We start from the raw sequence: 17,778 nt of genomic DNA on the forward strand, positions 1-17,778 counted from the left end.
GTTGCTTTGAGGCATATAAATACGGAGGGTTGCTTTGAGGCATATAAATACAAGTGGTGTGTAAGAGAACACACATGAGCATGTCTGTGAAGAGAATGTGACCGTCAATCAACAAGGTGTGTACAAGTGATGTGTAAGAGGACACACAGGTGCGTGTCTGTGAAGAGAATGTGACAGTCAATCAACATGTACTATCAGAGGGAAATGAGCACCAAATACATTTCGAAGATAGAGGGACAAATTCGTATGGAACAACTTCTAAGGAGGGGCTATGTTGCTGTTTTTTTTTTTTTTTTTAATTTTTTTAATTTTTGTCCATTACCGATTATTTGACAATGGGCTGTACTAATGATCTTTATATGAACAATTTTGTTATTGAATGGATTACCCTATTTAGCAGGTAGTTGATGAATTGTATGTAATATTGCAGTTATCAAATGCAATGTATTATCATTATGGCAATAATTTGTCAACTTGTTTTTTGAAAGGTTTTTAAATGAGTAGAATGTATGCCAAATTGTTATCAGATGCTATATATTATCACTAGCGAGAGAGAGAGATGGACGTGTAAATATGTAGCTTTCAATTGTTATCGAGTTCTCGATTTTTTCATGGCCTCATTGGAGATAATACGCCGTGGGCAATGGAATTTCTACAGGAACATAAAGTTTCCTCATTAATTAGTGGAATCATGTTGTCCATTACCGATTACATGATTACATGATTTCTTTTGCAGTTTAATATACTAACTATATTACCAAACAAGATGGAGAATGAACATCTAAATAATGTGGGAAGTTTAGAGCTGTGAAGACCGTGCTGTTACCATTTCAAGAACTCTACTATGTTAATTGAATATTTGCCTCCAAAAGAAGATAGTTTGGAGGTAGACAAGGGAATGAATGAAAAAATCTAATCCCCTTAAGCTTAATGCGCACAAAAGAGAGAGAGATGCGGCAAAGGGGGGCACACAAACATCATTCCAAGTTGATGGATTAAGATTTAAGTGAGAGAGGCAGTTAAACCCACGCATATTGGAACCACAGGGTTCACATTGTGATGAAGATAGAAGAAGGCCACAACAAATTGAATCTCTTTGTAGTTAGTAGCATCTCTGATTCATATATCATATTCCTAAATTTTTTGAGTCGGCAAAATGCGTGTGCAATTTGATAACTTTTGTGGCAACGAATTGGCCATGCTAATTAGGAATATGATATATGGATTCAAAATTAAACTAAGAGAAGTTGAATTTGTCATGCAAACATAAACATCAGCACAAATTTGAGGTGTTAGAAACAAACATCCATGAGGACAAATAAAGAAATTCCATAACAGGAACAAGATTGAATTAAGCACAAAAGATGATAACTAGAATGGCAATGAAAAGAACCTCTCCCTTTGACATTGGTATTCCAGCTTTGTCATAGTATCAGACAGCCTCTCATTAATACAGTAACCCTTGAGGGAGAGAGAGAGATTCAAACCACTTAAGAATATTTGATGTCTGAGAGAGAGATAGAGAGATATTTCTAAATGACATTAATGTACAAATATACTAAATTGAACATTGTTGTTCCATTGAGGATAGAGAAAAATTAAATGCCTATTGTAGTTATCGTGTGTCTTTGATATAAACACACGCATCTGACCACATCTTGGTTTACATTTACAAGCCCTTGGAGGGAATTGGTTGTCGATATCCATTCTATAAAGAAGTCAAAATGAATATATTAAAAACTTCATCACCACAACTATTCTTAATCCATTTGTCTGAGATGGTTAACAACGGGTAACGCACCTAATAGAAATCATAAAATTCATCTGGAAGAAGGAAAAGCAGTTTTCATTCTTGTCAAATTCAGTGAAATTGAATCTTTAGAGTTTCAATATTAGATAGTACAGAAAAGAAAAGATGTTATTGGGAATCCATAAAAAATATTCCATCTAAAAAGGGGAATGAGCTCTTTTGTTAATTAAAGAACCAAACTGCACATTTGTGTTTACGTAGCGACAATATGACCACAATTCACATTAGCTAAAAGGATTTTGCATTTCCAGCAAACTTCACATAATATGAGTCGTGATAAAAGCAATAATAATATAAAGACTTGGATTTGATGGCATACAAAGGTTAACAACCCTATCAGCAAGACGAGGAATATGTCTGAAAGAAATTCGCCAATATCAGAAGTCTCATTCTATTTTCAATATCAGCAAGACTAGGAATATGAGCATAAGACACCAAATCAAGAAAAACAAACTTCTAAATTAATGAATATGAGCTGTCTCTCCTCCTTCCCCCCCCTCTGGCATAGACACAAGAACCAGAGTGTGTACTATGAGATGAATCCCAATCCAAAGAAGAAGAAAGAATCTTAGAGAGAGACAATAAGATATCAGAAATATCAGGTCAAGTACCCAAATCTTGTGATAGGCAGGTCTTAGCCTGCTGAGCCATGGTGAGTGCCAAATCCAAGGGGTAATCCTTTCCCAAATTGGGATCCATCAGGCTCCTAAGCTTCTCTCTGGCATCTTCGCTCTCTAGCAATGGCACCACGACTGTTGACAAAAGCACATCCTTTTCTCTCTCTTCATCCTTCTCCAAAATTACTCTATAATCTGAGCTAAAATCATTGGTAGCCTTCTGCAAATCCTCAAACCTATACACTGTAACTGAATGGACTGCAGAGTAAAGACCCTTTGAAAACTCAAATTTGAGTAATTATCAAATGCCACTTTCTTGACAGGAAGTAGGGTATGATCATTGTTACCCAAAATTTCAGTTTTCTTATCCATGGGGGTTCTTTTTCGTCGAGCCAGGAACAAAACCAGAAGCCAGCAAATGGAGTCCGAATCTTCCTATCGATTTCCTTATACCCAAAAAACATGAAAAACATCCAACCACAATGAAACACCAATTCCTTCCCTGAGCAAATAAATTCAAATCTTCCCATTAGGGTGCACAAATATGGTTTTAGAAAGTGAAGCTACTGCTGAAAATTAGGGCTCTTTTGTATACAGAGAGCTCCATTGGACCAATGGGTATTTTGCAAATAGGGTGCACAAATATAAACCCAATTTTTACTATAAATCTAAGTAAAATACAAAGAGAGGGCATACCTTTAAAGATGAGTGAGCTGTAGAGAGGCACAGTGAAGTCGAGTGGCCTCCTTGGAGCGAGGGGTAAGACAGTGGCAGGAAGCCTGGGTTTCGTCTCATCAGCTAGCAGGGACAAGAGTGGAAGGGAGAGAGGGGTTCTTCTCAACAGTGAGGAGGGATGAGGGGAGAGAGAGTGGTGGGGAGAGAGGACTTCTTTGCAGTAGCCAGGAGGGGAAAACCAAGAGAGAGAGAGAGAGAGAGAGGGTGTTTACATTTGGGGGAGAGAGGCAAACCCCTTCGTTGTTTATTTAAAACAGAGAGAGAGGCCTTCGTTCAGCTTTGGAAGAGAGAGATTCATGGTTTTTTAAAAAGTGAAGAGAGTGAAAGCGTTAGGCTGCTAGTATGCCTGCAGACAATGTTAGCTATCCATTAAAAAATCCTGCATTTTCGCCCCCCTTTCCTACTGCCTCACGGACTGTCCATTTAGCAATCCTTCATCGAGACCATTGGGCGCAGATGAAGCACATGCGCGAGCGGGCGAGCCCCATCCTTTCCCTATATATATATATATATATATATATATATATAGGGAAAGGATGGGGCTCGCCCGCTCGCGCATGTGCTTCATCTGCGCCCAATGGTCTCGATGATAGTGATATACATTTTGAACTATATGATGAAGATCAAACGACTAGTATTCTACATATATTACTATTCATTATAACTGCCTGCTATTGTAAGTTTTTTTTTTTTTCCTGTATATATATATATATATATATGGAAGATACTGTAAAACACCTATAGGCGACAAATGAACAATGATTTCACCTACCCTTATCACCATCCAAACTCCATCGCATGGTCACAATTGTCCGGTAGTATTTTAATTTTTATTTTTTTACTAATCGGAATGATTTGAAATTTGGAGCATATGTACATTTTAGTGAGGCGCACCTAATAAAAATATGGAAACAATAATTCGTAAAATATAAATTGACTAAAATACCCCCAAAATTTACAGGGGTTTTTCGTTCAATTTATATTTTACGAATTATTTTTTTCATATTTTTATTAGGTGCGCTTCACTAAGATGTATACACGCTCCATATTCCAAGTAATTTAGATTTGTAATAAAAAAATAAAAATTGAAACACTACTAGGAAACTGTGACCGTACGATGAAGTTTGGATGGTGATGAGGATAGGCAAAATCACTATTCATTTTCACTTTGATCATTTTTGCTTATAGGCTTTGAGAAGACTTTTCCAAATATATATATATATATATATATATATATATATATATATATAGAGGAAGATGCTACAAAATTCCTATAGGTGAAAATGAATAGTGATTTTTCCTACCCTCATCATCGTCTAAAGTTCATCGTACGGTCATGATTGTCCAATAATATTTTATTTTTCATTTTTTTTCTACAAATTGGAATGACCTGAAATCTAGAAAATATGTTCATAAAAAGTAAGAAAATAAATGAAAAATATCAAAAGAATATTTTATATGAAAAATTGACCAAAATACCCTCGAAAATTTCGGGGTATTTTAGTCAATTTTTTTTTACGAACTATTTTTTCTTTTTATTTTTCTTAGATTTTCCTATTTTTTGTGTGCTCACATTTCAAATTTCAAGTCATTCTGATTTACAAAAACAAAATGAAAAATGAAACACTATCGGATAATCGTCACTCAGCGATGAACTTTGGACAGTGATGAGGGTAAGCGAAATCACTGTTCTTTTTTGCCTATAGACATTGGGAAAAATTTTTCATATATATATATATATATATATATATATATATATATATATATATATATATATATATATATATATATATAATCTAGGTTCATATGGTAGACTAATGCTATGCTTTTTCCTTTCCCAAAAGCATGTCAGATTCACATGGTAGACTAATGTAAGTATTTGAAATTCAGCGATGTCAGGTTCAGATGTATAAGTAGGAATGGCGACATGATCAGCTGTTCTTTTGACTCTTTGTAATTGTAAGTCTGAAGATGTTTTGGTATCAGAGCCAACAGTAAAAATAGTAAACTGTTACGTAAAAGTTACAATATTACTGTAGAAACCTATTTAAATTTACATCTAAGAAAGTTGCTCCGAGAGTTAAGGGAAGAGACGAAAGGAAAAGTCTAGGCAAAGTACCCGCTAAGGCCAGGAAGAGCCGCTTAGGGGAACACGCTGGACCCTTGATCATCCAGATTGTCATTATCCGCAACCTACAGATGACAAATTTAATTAGGAATCTTAAAGGTAATACTGCAACTCAATCTCAAACTTTAAGAGTTAAAAATAAAGAGGAGATCATCATAAATGATATTGAACATCACATCCAAAATTGGAATATTCCTAAAGTACCAATAAAAGATATTTATCAGAAAGGATCATTCAAATTCAAATTAGGTTATGCTATTAAAACAGTAGAAGAAAGTCTATCTGTAACTCAAAACCAGGAAGACTTTCAATTATTATCAAGAAAAATTATTGAAAAACATAAAGAAAATAATTATAAATATTTGCACATTGGATTAATCCAAATAGCCATTAAACCTTTAATCCGTCTAGGGTTAAACACTTCAGTGCTTGTATGCCTAAGAGATACAAGACACAATAAGTTCTCAGATTCACTCCTAGGCATGGTAGAATCCAGCCTATGTAGTGGATCCATATATTTTAATTGCTTTCCAAATTTTTCTGTTTCTTTAACAGACCCAAATATATTAGGTATATTAACTATAAATTTGAAAACTCATGGATTTAACATAATACATGGTTTTCAAAATTTAGCAATAGTATACAGAATTTATTATAAGGTAATGAATACTCTCTGTCCAAATATTATGCAAGCTGATAAAAAGAATCAAACTATATTATTTCAAACAAATATAGAAAAATCAAATACGATTATACCAAAAACCATTACTTGGTCCGATATTATTCTACCTCAATCATGGGCATTGCAAAATGCACACCAGCCTAGGGAAGTACCTGTGAATAATATTCCAAACCAAATAATAGAACATCGGGATGGAAATAATGAAATAAAATTCCAACAGCCTATAGTACAGGATGATATAGATATTAATAGAAAAAAAAATAAAAACCTAGTACTACCTGCTAGAAAATCTTGTCATACTACTCCCGATGTTATCATACTTCCTTCTCATACAATACCTACAACATCTTCAGACTTCCAATTACAAGGAGTCAAAAGAACAGCTGATCATGTCGTCATTCCTACATATACATCTGAACCTGACATCGTTGAATTTCAAATACTTACATTACAAATAGAAGATGATATAGAAGAAGATATAAATAAAAATAATGCATATGATGCATATATAACAACATATTTAGCTGCTAAATTAGAATGAAAAAAGAGAAAAATCGATATTAATTATCTAAAAAAAGATTATCTTTCTCCAGAAAATTAAGGTATTAGGGAATTGTATCTTCAAACTTTCCAACCTAAGTTAATAGAATTATTGCATCAAAAATATAATAAATTTTTGAAAAAAGAAAGAGAAAAAAAAGGAATTTTTATATGGTTACAAGAAATATGTACTCAATATAAAATAAACATTCCTCCATTTAATACTCTTCAAACCATAGAAGAAAAAACATGTTTTAGTACGGATGGTACTACTATGGCTAGTACACACCCTCCTGCAAAAAGTATAATACTCAAAGGTGCCATAACCTCATTAAGCAATCTCTATATGATATTATAGCAACACCATATAAAGTCTTACCTAAAGAAATAGGTAAAAAACAGGAACTAATACCTCATATCGTGGAACAAAACAATTATACTAATTTATATATGCAATCTTTAGGAAAACAAGCCGAACGTATAGAACGATTAGTTACTCCTCAAACTAAGGGAATAACTTCTAAAGTAGTTTTGTTTAAACCACCTCCAGAACTCAATAAAAATAAATTCTATATCGGTGAAAATAATAAAACCTTAATGGATCAGTTAATATCCAACTTAGCCCGATTAGATATTACAGGAATCCCTTCTCCTAAACTCAGTATTCCTACACCAATACTCAATATACCTGAATCTTCAGATAAGGGAAAAACAAAAATACCAGAGCATGAAACAATGATGCTCCAAGAAGAGGAACCAGTTATAGAAGATACCATACAAAACCAAGAATCTGCTTTTATGGATACTACACCTATTGATATAAATAAAATCGCCTATGGTAAAACATGGAAACCAATCAGAGCTTTACCATATTATAAGAGACCTACACCTGTTGATGTACAGTTTGAAGAAGATGCCATACAACAAGCTATTTCCTATTTAGGAAGATCAATAGTTAATTGGACAACAGATGGTTTATCTGAATTAAAATATTAGATGTCATGAGACATATGAACATGTTTGCTTCAGCAAACAAAATGGCAGGCAATCCAGACCAAGAGGTTGCCAAAGCAATAGTAAATGGATTTACTGGCTGGTTAAGAGGCTGGTGGGATTTCTATGTTGATGATATTAACATTTATATTTTAGTATTTCTTGTAAAATTTTGTAAAAGTTTAGACAAAATAGAATTATGCAGATGAAATGTAGGATTGATATATCTATCACTAACCACTGTGTGTGTTTGAAATCCCCTATTTTAAAACTGAACACTATGTTATATTGCATAACATCAATATTTCATTCTTATATAAATTTGTACAGGTACATCGAAAAGAGACTATAACATTACAAATTACGGACTGTATACAAACAACTATCTATAAAGAAACTTTCCGTAAACAAACTGTAAAATGAAACTATCTGTAAGCAAACTGTAAAATGAAACTATCTGTAAACAAACTGTAAAATATCACACTTACTGTTTACATATACAATAACTGGAAAATAGTTTCCTGTGTTGAGGGCAATAGGAAGGAAGAGAGTGAAGATTACAATCACACATGCTAGGTATAAAGGAAAGGAGGAAAGATAGAATCTGGTAATCAAAGTGAACTATTGTGACCTGGTATTCATGAGCTATGAGGTCAGGATAGCTGTTGTATAGCATAGTGTCTTCGGGGAGAGAGAGAGAGAGAGCAGAGAAGTAGAGATGGGAAGAGATGAGAGAGAGAGCTTGAGAAGTGAAGGGAGCATGTTTTGCGACCTGATATTCTGAAGGCTGAAGGTGGCTTATATAGGCGAAGTGAGGAAGCTTAAGGACGAAGCAAAGAAAAAAGGAGATGACCTTGATGGGATAGAAAGAGGAGAGACAAGATATAAAGTAAAAGGACAAGACAAAAGAGCAAAAACAAAAACAAAAACAAAAAGCAAAAGCCAATAGTGTTTTTTGTGGGGAATAGAACAAAATGGCATCTTGCAATAGTATCTTTTTTGTCTTCTTGTGTCAGTTGGGCTTTGTCGTTTTTCTTGAGTGGCTATAGTCTTCTTTGTCTCATATGTCGGTGTGCACAGTGATGGTATCCTGGAATGGTAATTGTTTGTCGTTTGTATCGGTGAAGAGCATCTTGGCATAGTCTGATTTTGTCGTATGTCGGTGGAGAGTATAGTGACAGTACTGAATCATGGTCGTTGACTGAATTCGTCTGGATCATCTTCTTCTTTGGGGTCTGTTTCTTCCAGAGGAAAATATCTATTGTTGTGTGCTGGGGAGGGTTGTACGGTTTCATCTGATGAGACCGATTTTCTTTCTGCTTCTGCAAAGATTTCCTTCATTTGTTGTTCCAAGGTTTCTTTGGAAGCATTCGGGCTTGATTGGAGCATATTTCGTAAATATGTGGGGAAGTCAAAAGAAGTATTGGCTGTATTATGTTCACTTGGACTTGGGTTATATATAGGTGTTTGTGGAGGTATTCTTTTGGGAACTATAGTTGTTGGATCCATATTAAAGATGTCCCACCATTTAACTGAGATGGTTTTGCCCAGTCTTGGATTATAGGTATGGTCGGCTGTATTATTGATAGAGATTGAGTATTCCCATTTCATAATCCATGGGAGTTGGTATAGTGCAACAAAATATAAGTGATTGTTTGTATTGTTATCATTATTATTGAATACCACGAATTGTTCCTGCACTTTTTGGAAAGCAGGAGGTAAAATTGCAGTAGTTGATCCCCAAACTAAAAACCAATTTTTAAACCAGTTGGGGAATCTTTCGAAAACGGTTAAACGAAACTGAATATACCAACTATGAGTATTGTTTGGATTTTGGTAATAAAACATTTTATGCCATGCTTCTATGTATTCGGCATACTTTTAGTATTTGTACGAAAAATCAAGATTGTGTAGTTTTTTGCCTTGAGCAGGATTGCAACCCCACTCATCATAAGAAAGTAATTTTTTGATCTGGATTTTTGAATATACAATTACTCTAGTATTTTGTTGATAATAATAGACAACAGAGATGGATCCTGTTTCCATAAGGATTGCTTCATAGTACTCTCGGGTTTTAACTCCATTGGTTGGATTCAAATGGTTTATCATGTATAATAGAGCAAGTTTGATAGGGTCCATATTCGTATGGTGATCATCGATGGTGATATCCATAAGATATGCTCTTTCAATACATGCGGATCGAGGAAAATTAGGTGTTTGGTTTGGCTTTGATTGCGCTGGAGTATAGGCGGGAGTGGATGTATTAGTCTCTAGGTAAGTGATTTGGTGAATAGGAGAAATGGAAGGTGAAAGGGTAGCCAAAGGTGGGTTCGCACCTTCAACTGGTATTATTGTCAGAGGGCGTTTATCATTACGAGAAGAATTACTACGAGAGCCCATGAGGGTAGGTGGATTAGACAGAGTATTATTTTTCTTTGCTGCAAAGAGCTGTAGTGCAAGTGATAGTGGTGAATCGTCGTTGGCGTCAGTGTTGCCCCCCTGCAAAAATTCACAGGTGAGAAAATCAGGAAGAGAATTAGAAGACCCGGGAAGGTGTTCAATAGTAAAATCAAAAGCGGACAGGATGGCATGCCAGCGGGCAAATATTTGTTTGGCAACAAGATTTTGAACATCTTTTTGCAGAATATCTTTAGCGGCTTTGCAATCAGTTCGAATAAGAAACTGTTGATTGAGAATATCACTTTGAAATTTAGTAACACAATGGACTATGGCAAGTAATTCTTTTTTTACCATAGAATAGTTTTATTGGGTTGGATTCCAAGCTTTAGAGGTATACCTGAGTAGTTGTTCATGACTTTCAACGTGTTGTTTGAGAATACCTCCCAATCCCAATTCGAATGCGTCACATTCAATTATTTTGAAAGCAGTAGGATGGGGAAGAAAAAGGCAAACTAGGGTTTTCACTTTTTGTTTGATTAGTTGAACTGCTTTAGTATGAATATCCGTCCAAGGTGAAGGATTCTTTCTTAATCTATTATGTAAAGGCTTAACGTCTATAGCAAGATTAGGATAAAAATCACTAACATAATTTAAACATCCTAAGAACCTTTGAAGTTCTTTCTTGTCTAGTATTTGATCAGGAAATTTATCAGCAAATTGTATGGATCGAGCTATAGGAATAATAGTGCCATGATAAATATTGTGTCCTAGAAACCTAATATTGGTTTTGAATAAAGTAATCTTTCTTGCCGATACAACTAATCTGGCATTCTGGACTGCATGAATAAAAGTATTAATATGTTTAATATGTTCATCTATAGATTCAGAAAAGATTAAGTCATCATCAATATAAACTATCATAAATTGATAATAAGCATTAAAGACATCATTCATTGTTTTCTGGAATTCTGATGGAGCATTTTTTAGGCCAAATAGCATTACATTCTATTCATATTGTCCAAAAGGTACATTAAATGCTGTTTTATATTTATCTGTTTCTTGAATTTGTATTTGCCAATATCCTGATTTCATATCAAATTTGGAAAAGATACAAGCATTGACTACTCTATCTAATAAATCCTTTTTATTAGGATTAGAATATCTAATCCATTGTAATACTTTATTGAGGGGTTTATAATGACTAATCGAGGAACTTCTCATTTTTTTTCAGCATTTTTATTGACATAGAAAGCTGCACAACTCCATGGTGATGCGCTTGGTCTTATTAGCTTTTTTGTTTGGAGGTCAGTAATTTCTTTTCTACACATATCTAATAAAGTAGTATTCATTTGTATTGGTCTAGCTTTAGTAGGTATGTGTTTTTCATCAAATCCAGGTTCATATGGTAGACTAATGCTATGCTTTTTCCTTTCCCAAAAAGCATTGGGATGCTCACTACATATAGAGGTTTCGATTTATTGTTGAATTGATTGAATCTTTTGTTGGATCAAAGGATTCTGTATTTGTTCTTCTATATATTTATATTTAATTTCTTGTTTTAAAGTACAAAGAAAATTTTCTTTATTGTGTAATTGACTTTTGACATTATTGATTTCCTTTAATCTCGGTTTATGAATAAAATCAAAATGCATTGGTACATTTTGATAATTCGAAGATATTCTTGTTTGATCGATTGATAAGGGATATAGTATTGTAAGAAATGGGACTCCAAGTATAACCGCTTGGCTGAGTCCTTTGACCATAATAAATGGTGTATTGATACATTGGTGATTATTACAAACAGAAGCATTAGATAATTTATAATTGATAAAGAGTCTACTGTCATCTGCAGTATTTAGGATCTGAGTTGTTTTGACAAAATATTTTGACGGTACTAATCCTTCATTGATGCAATTGAGGTCAGCACCTGAGTATATTAAAGCGGATGTTTGAAAACGATAATCTTCTGCTACTATTATAGTGACTTGAACAAACTATTTTTGAATCATAATTTATCTATCAGATTTACCGAAGGAATTGTTATCAGAAGTGATTTAGCTTCTGAGGTTTCTAGTATATCTTCCGGTGGATCAGGACTATATGTTGTAATCAGATGATTGAATTCTAATTCATATGTATCGGACTCTTGATGAGATAAATTTTGTAACTCTAGAGCTTTAATTCTACTTTTTAATTGGTGAACCTCTTTTTTGACTTCTTTAATCTCATGTTTTAATTCTGAAATAGAAGGTTCTTTTTGTTTTGTAATGTGTTGTTCGCTCACTCTTATCATAATAGAGGCAAAATTTTATTCATCCGGTATTTTATTAATATAAGGTGTTTTTGCTTTTGTTTTAGTTAAAGTAATAAATTTGGTGATGACATATCTTTTTTCTTCTGGATCTATAATTTTCTCAATAAGATCTAAGATCAGATTATCTTCTTGGGTAAGCATATGAAGATTATGTGTAGGTATAGGGCAAGTGCAATTAGATTCTTCCATTAGATGAGATGATTCTGTATCTGTAAAAGAATATGAAGAATCAGATGATTCTGTCCATAAAAAGTTGTCATCTTGAATATTTCCTATATGTGATTCAGTAGAATCTGAAGATATGGAATCATAATTTATTATATTATATAATTTTGATTTGATTGATTCATATAGGTGTAATGATTCTATTTTCTTTTTTAATTTGCATTGGTGTTTGTAATGACCAACTTTTCCACATTTATAACATACTGGAAGTTTCCTTTTATTTTTAGTATTTGGAGAGAATTTGTTTATAAATTTTTGTTTAGACATTTTACATTGTTTATGTGCTTTATTGGATTTAGATTTATATTTGTCTTTTTTGTATTTTTTATTTTTCTTATATAACTTTTCAGGTTTATTTTTTCTATATAAATGGTATCCAAATTGTTCACAGAAATCACCAAGTTCTTTACGCTTGGTAATTTGCTGTTTATTTAACTGTCTTTTGAGTTTTAGATCAGTACATAAAGCTAATCCTTCAGCATATATTTCTGCTGATAGTTCTCCAAGTGTATATGCCGAGTATACTATAACTCCATTATGTTTCTTTCTCAGTCTATCTTTGACTTTTTCTTCAAATAAGTATGGTAGACCAGCAATAAATTTTTCTTTCCAATGGTCTAATTGACAATCTTCTCGTATTAGTAATCTTGAGAAAAAGATATCCTCGTACCGTTTATAATGGGATAATGTAGGACAACGAAGATTGGATAGCAGATCTTCTAATCTTGCTGCTAATAGGGAAGTACTTCCTACAAAATGTAGTGTAATAGTACATATTAAGGTGTTTACTGCATCACTTTCAATATAAATTATTTCTTCATTTTGTTCATTTGTGGCGGTCCATTGTCTTGTATTGGTGAGGATTCAATTTTTGGTTTCATCATCAACATAGAAATCCCACCAACCTCTTAACCAGCCAGTAAATCCATTTACTATTGCTTTGGCAAACCTCTTGTTCTGGATTGCCTCCCATTTTGTTTGCTGAAGCAAATATGGTCATATGTCTCATGACATCTAATATTTTTAATTCAGATAAACCATCTATTGTCCAATTAACTATTGATCTTCCTGAATAGGAAACAACTGGTTGTATGGCATCTTCTTCAAGCTGTACATCAACAGGTGTAGGTCTCTTATAATATAGTAAAGCTGTGATTGGTTTCCATGTTTTACCATAGGCGATTTTGTTTATATCAATAGGTGTAGTATCCATAAAAGCAGATTCTTGGTTTTGTATAGTATCTTCTATAACTGGTTCCTCTTCTTGGAGCATCATTGTTTCATGCTCTAGTATTTTTTTTTTTCCCTTATCTGAAGATTCAGATATATTGGGTATTGGTGTAGGAATACTGAGTTTAAGAGAAGGGATTCGTTTAATATCTAATTGGGCTAATTTGGATATTAACTGATCCATTAAGGTTTTATTATTTTCACCGATGTGGAATTTATTTTTATTGAGCTCTGGAGGTGGTTTAAACAAAACTGCTTTAGGAGTTATTCCCTTAGTTTGAGGAGTAACTAATCGTTCTATACGTTCGGCTTGTTTTCCTAAAGATTGCATATATAAATTAATATAATTGTTTTGTTCCATGATATGAGGCATTAGTTCCTGTTTTTTACCTATTTCTTTAGGTAAGACTTTATATGGTGTTGCTATAATATCATATAGAGATTGTGGTGGTTCTTCTTTGCTTAATGGGGTTATGGCACCTTTGAGTATTATACTTTTTTCAGGAGGGTGTATACTAGCCGTAGCAGTACCATCCGTACTAATATATGTTTTTTCTTCTATGGTTTGAAGAGTATTAAATGGATGAATGTTTATTTTATATTGAGTACATATTTCTTGTAACCATATAAAAAATCCTTTTGTTTCTCTTTTTTCAAAAATTTATTATATTTTTGATGGAATAATTCTATTAACCTAGGTTGGAAAGTTTGAAGATACCATTCCCTAATATCTTGATTTTCTGGAGAAAGATAATCTTTTTTGAGATAATTAATATCGATTTTTCTCTTTTTTCGTTCAAATTTGGCAGCTAAATATGTTGCTATATATGCATCATATGCATTATTTTTATTTATATCTTCTTCTATATCATCTTCTATTTGTAATGTAAGTATTTGAAATTCAGCGATGTCAGGTTCAGATGTATATGTAGGAATGACGACATGATCAGCTGTTCTTTTGACTCCTTGTAATTGGAAGTCTGAAGATGTTGTAGGTATTGTAGGAGAAGAAACTATGATAACATCGTGAGTAGTATGACAAGATTTTCTAACAGGTAGTAATGGGTTTTTATTTCTTTTTCTATTAATCTCTATATCTACCTGTACTTCGGGAGTAGTATGACAAGATTTTCTAGCAGGTAGTAATGAGTTTTTATTTCTTTTTCTATTAATCTCTATATCTACATGTATTATAGGCTGTTGGAATTTTATTTAAATATTTTCTTCTTGATGTTCTATTATTTGGTTTGGAATATTATTCACAGGTACTTCCCTGGACTGGTTTGCATTTTGCAATGCCCATGATTGAGGTAGAATAATATCGGACCAAGTAATGGTTTTTGGTATAATCGTATTTGATTTTTCTATATTTGTTTGAAATAATATCGTTTGATCCTTTTTTTCAGCTTGCATAATATTAGGGCAGAAAGTATTCATTACCTTATAATAAATTCTGTATACTGTTGCTAAATTTTGAAAACCATGTGTCATATTAAATCCATGAATTTTCAAAATTATAACTAATAATTATAAATATTTGCACATTGGATTAATCCAAATAGCCATTAAACATTTAACCCGTCTAGGGTTAAACACTTCAGTGCTTGTATGCTTAAGAGATATAAGACACAATTAGTTCTCAGATTCACTTCTAGGCATGGTAGAATCCAGCCTATGTGGTGGACCCATATATTTTAATTGCTTTCCAAATTTTTCTGTTTCTTTAACAGACCCAAATATAAGGTATAGGGAAAGTGCAATTAGATTCCTCCATTGGATGAGATGATTCTGTATCTGTAGAAGAATCTGAAGAATCAGATGATTCTATCCATAAAAGGTCGTCATCTTGAATATTTCCTATATGTGATTCAGTAAAATCTGAAGATATGGAATCATAATTTACTATTTTATATAATTTTGATTTGATTGATTCATCTAGGTGTAATGATTATATTTTCTTTTTTAATTTGCATTGGTGTTTGTAATGACCAACTTTTCCACATTTATAACATACTGGAAGTTTCTTTTTATTTTTAGTATTTGAAGAGAATTTGTTTATAAATTTTTGTTTAGACTTTTTATATTGTTTATGTGCTTTATTGGATTTAGATTTATATTTGTCTTTTTTTCTATTTTTTCTTTTTCTTATATAATTTTTCAGGTTTATTTTTTCTATCTAAATGGTATCCAAATTGTTCACAGAAATCACCAAGTTCTTTACGCTTGGTAATTTGCTGTTTATCTAACTGTCTTTTGAGTTTAAGATCAGTACATAAAGCTAATCCTTCAGCACATATTTATGCTGATAGTTCTCCAAGTGTATATGCCGAGTATACTATAACTTTATTATGTTACTTTCTCAGTCTATCTTTGACTTTTTTTGCAAATATGTATGGTAGACCAGCAATAAATTTTTCTTTTCAATGGTCTAATTGACAATCTTCTAGTATTAGTAATCTTGAGAAAAAGACATCCTTGTACCATTTATAATGGGATAATGTAGGACAACGAAGATTGGATAGCAGATCTTCTGATCTTGCTACCAATAAGGCAATACTTCCTATAAAATGTAGTGTAATAGTATATATTAAGGTGTTTACTGCATCACTTTTAGTATAAAATATTTCTTGATTTTGTTCATTTGTGGCGGTCCATTGTCTTGTATTGGTAAGGATTCTATTTTTGGTTTCATCATCAACATAGAAATCCCACCAGCCTCTTAACCAGCCAGTAAATCCATTTACTATTGCTTTGGCAACCTCTTGGTCTGGATTGTCTGCCATTTTGTTTGCTGAAGCAAACATGGTCATATGTCTCATGAAATCTAATATTTTTAATTCAGATAAACCATCTATTGTCCAATTAACTATTGATCTTCCTGAATAGGAAACAGCTTGTTGTATGACATCTTCTTCAAGCTGTACATCAACAGGTGTAGGTTTCTTATAATATGGTAAAGCTGTGATTGGTTTCCATGTTTTACCATAGGCGATTTTGTTTATATCAATAGGTGTAGTATCTATAAAAGCAGATTCTTGGTTTTGTATGGTATCTTCTATAACTGGCTCCTTTTCTTGGAGCATCAGTGTTTAATGCTCTGGTATTTTTGCTTTTCCCTTATCTGAAAATTTAGGTATATTGGGTATTGGTGTAGGAATACTGAGTTTAGGAGAATGGATTCTTTTAATATCTAATTGGGCTAATTTGGATATTAGCTGATCCATTAAGGTGTTTTCCGTTCGGCTTGTTTTCCTAAAGATTGCATATATAAATTAGTATAATTGTTTTGTTCCACGATACGAGGTATTAGTTCCTGTTTTTTACCTATTTCTTTAGGTAGGAATTTATATATTTGTTTGGCAACAAGATTTTGAACATCTTTTTACAGAATATCTTTAACGGCTTTGCAATCAGTTCAAATAAGAAACTGTTGATTGAGAATATCACTTTGAAATTTACTAACACATTGGACTATGGCAAGTAATTCTTTTTTGACCATATAATAGTTTTGTTGGGTTGGATTCCAAGCTTTAGAGGTATACCTTAGTAGTTGTTCATGACCTTCAATGCGTTGTTTGAGAATACCTCCCAATCCCAATTCAGATGCGTCACATTCAATTATTTTGAAAGCAGTAGGATGGAGAAGAGAAAGGCAAACTAGGGTTTTCACTTTTTGTTTGATTAGTTGAACTACTTTAGTATGAATGTCCGTCCAAGGTGAATGATTCTTTCCTTGGGCTGGTTTGCATTTTGCAATGCCCATGATTAAGGTAGAACAATATCGGACCAAGTAATGGTTTTTGATATAATCGTAGTTAAATTTTCTATATTTGTTTGAAATAATATAGTTTGATCCTTTTTATCAGCTTGCATAATATTAGGACAGTGAGTATTCATTACCTTATAATAAATTCTGTATACTATTATTAAATTCTGAGAACCATGTATCATATTAAATCCATGAGTTTTCAAATTTATAGTTAATATATCTAATATATTTGGGTCTGTTAAAGAAACAGAAAAATTTGGAAAGCAATTAAAATATATGGATCCACTACATAGGTTGGATTCTACCATGCCTAGGACTGAATCTGAGAACTTATT

Source organism: Amborella trichopoda, chromosome 13 (assembly GCF_054954075.1).
Source record: "Amborella trichopoda isolate Santa Cruz 75 chromosome 13, AtrichopodaSantaCruz75HAP2 v2.0, whole genome shotgun sequence".
Classification (NCBI taxonomy): domain Eukaryota; kingdom Viridiplantae; phylum Streptophyta; class Magnoliopsida; order Amborellales; family Amborellaceae; genus Amborella; species Amborella trichopoda.